We start from the raw sequence: 2,883 nt of genomic DNA on the forward strand, positions 1-2,883 counted from the left end.
GATAAAAAAATATATTTTTAAAATTTAATATATATATAAAATATTATTAATTTTAAATAAAGTATTTACCTAATAAATATACGATCGTAAAGTATACCACATGGTTTATAATATATGAGGGAAATGACGTCTTTTATGAGAATTCTACTCCTTCCTAGTTTCTCTTGTTGCATATTTCTTTTCTTGAATTTCTCTAATCCCTTTGGATCTTGTTGGTTTTAAAAAGAAAAAAAAAACAAGACAAAAATCTCCATTGAAGTCTTCAGGATCTTTTCAAATGGATGTTATCTTCGAAACCCAAAGAGGCAAAGCATTTTCCATTGAAGTTGGTTTCTTCGATACAGTTCTTGAAATCAAAGAGAAAGTGCAGAAATACAAGGGAATACCTGTAGATACTCAAACCCTAATCTTCAATGGTCGTGTCCTTCAAGACGAAAGTGACGTCGAGCACTGTGAAATCCTACAAAACTCACGTGTTCAACTACTCACTGCTTCGGCTTCGGATATTGAAAATAAACGACGACGAAGTTTGTCGCCGTTGAAGGAAGTGCAACTCAACGTCGATACCCCATCGTCGGAAACCTCGTTCCCTCTCGAAGTCGACGACTTCGACATCAGGGCTTTCCTTCATATGTCAACAGGAGACTACATGCTGACGGTGCATAACAATGTGGATGTGAACATCAAGAAGCCGCCGCTGTCTCCGAGTTCGGGGAAGGCATCACTGACTGCGGCTGCCTTCATGGGAGCGGCAACGGGTACTAGAGGTTCGAAGAAGATGAAGCTGTGAGTGTTGCCAATGTACGGGACGAAGAAGATGCCGGTGGGGATGAATGCGAATGATAACGTCGAGGAGCTATGGAAAGAGTCGCAAAAGTTGCAGAAAACGCTGTATTTTGATTTATCAGAATAAGGGTATTTTTTTCCATTCATAAACAGAATGAGATGGAGGACTATGGATCGTTTAAGTGGCATTAGGTTGATCATGTGTTTAGGGTTTTGATGAGTATGTTTTATGAATGAAAAAGTACCCTTTTTCTGATAAATTTACCCTATAAGTATCAATTGATCAAGTGTAGCTATTTTTTTTTTTGTTTATGAATAAAAAACTACATTTTTTTTCTTAGTGTAATTTATTTTCTTGTTTTTTCGATTTTTTTTTTAATTTTGATAAAAATATGTATTCATTTTAACATGCTCTTCTCTATTCTTGTGTTACTATTCTTATGACTTTTAATACATTTTCCGTATAATTTTACAGTTATTTTAGTGCTCGTACAAAATCCATCACAACATTTTTTTCTTATTGGTTTTGTTAATGGTCATGTATAGTCAGATCTCCTATTTGGTAAAAGGTTGTTGGCCTATAAAATCGAATTATGTAGCGAAGTATCTTGCCAAATGGTTTAATTTGGTCACCACTCGTTTATCACTTCGTAAATCATCTCGTTCAATAGATATAATGAGTTTTTATGAAAGTTAATGAGTTCTTTCAATGTCGATCACCATTCTCAAGGGAAGTTTTTATTTTTCTTCATATCTTTGGTTTTAATTGTTTTGTATGAGTTTTCTGATAACTATTATCTCTAATTTTCTCTCTATGCTTTGGTGCGTTATAATTTTGATTCCTTTCATTGTTTTTATTATTGAAATCCAGTTATCATTGTTAAAGAAAATTAGACAATGTTAGTTATCAAACACTTTTTTTATCAAATTTGTCAATCTAATAAAATAAGGTTATATGCGGTGATGAATTGAGAGATGCTCGGGTGTGATTGCATTCCTAAAAAATTTTAAATCCTCATATTATTTAAGTATTTTTTTTATTTTAAATCTTTAAAATTTTAATATAATTTCATAAATTTGCATCCAATCATACAAAATTTTATTTATATTCATATCTTTATGTAGTAACATATATAAAAGTTACTCAAGACGAAAAAAGAGCCATAAAACCAAATAAAAAGATTTATTTTAGCTGTACACTAAAACTAATGAAATATCCCTACCATTTCAAAAGATTGTTGGAGGATATTTGGCTTAAGTTTGTCAGTTTTGGGTTGTGTTATATGATTTCGTACTTTCCAAGGAATTGAAGAGACTAAAAGGACGATTATTTTTTAACTGTGCGTAACTTAAAATGTTAATTTATTTTTAATATTTTTTGGTTGTAAACTTTTTATTATAAGATTTTCTATTGTCAACCGAAAATGTTATATTCTCTATAATATTTTTAGTTGAACTGAAAATGTTAAAAAAATTAACATTTTAGTTTATGTCAACTAAAAATATTATAATTTTTATAATATTTTCGGTTGTATCTATTCTCTGTCATTTCTTAATATTAAATTAGATTATCGTAGAATATAACTATCCAATTGAAATTTAGATTGGGGTTTGATTGCCTCGGTGTTGGAGGTTTCAAAAACTTGGAATTGATGGCCTAGGAGTCGGTGCTGTTCGATGGCAGCTAGGAATAAGCTTTGGTGAGTGTCGTAGTATTAGAAAAATGAGGCAAATTTATTGAAAAAAATGAATGTGTATAAGTATAGATAGAGACGTCTAAAATGTTTTCGAGTAATTAACGAAAACTCAAAAATATGTTATATAAAATAAAAGTATATTTTATTATTTTAAATAATTAATTTAATATTATATAAATAAATCATAGAAAAATAATTAATTTTTGAGATAATACATTATATTTCTTATTTTATTAACAAAACAACTTAAATACAACTAAATAATAATAAATATTAAAAAGTTGAGTATGTGTATGATACATAATTTGATTTTGAATAACAAATAAATAAAAATAATTCTATATTATTTTATGTGTAAAGTATATAAATAGTTCCCGAATTTTTAGGACGTTTGTATTTT

The 2,883-nt window shown here is 29.3% G+C and overlaps 1 pseudogene; it reads left to right on the forward strand.

Moving 5' to 3' along the window:
• The first annotated feature begins 267 nt into the window (after positions 1 to 267).
• LOC120129624 lies at positions 268 to 978 on the forward strand (annotated as a pseudogene).
• Positions 979 to 2,883: the final 1,905 nt, after the last annotated feature.

This window comes from Hibiscus syriacus, unplaced genomic scaffold (assembly GCF_006381635.1).
Source record: "Hibiscus syriacus cultivar Baekdansim isolate YM2019G1 unplaced genomic scaffold, ASM638163v2 tig00110503_pilon, whole genome shotgun sequence".
NCBI lineage: Eukaryota > Viridiplantae > Streptophyta > Magnoliopsida > Malvales > Malvaceae > Hibiscus > Hibiscus syriacus.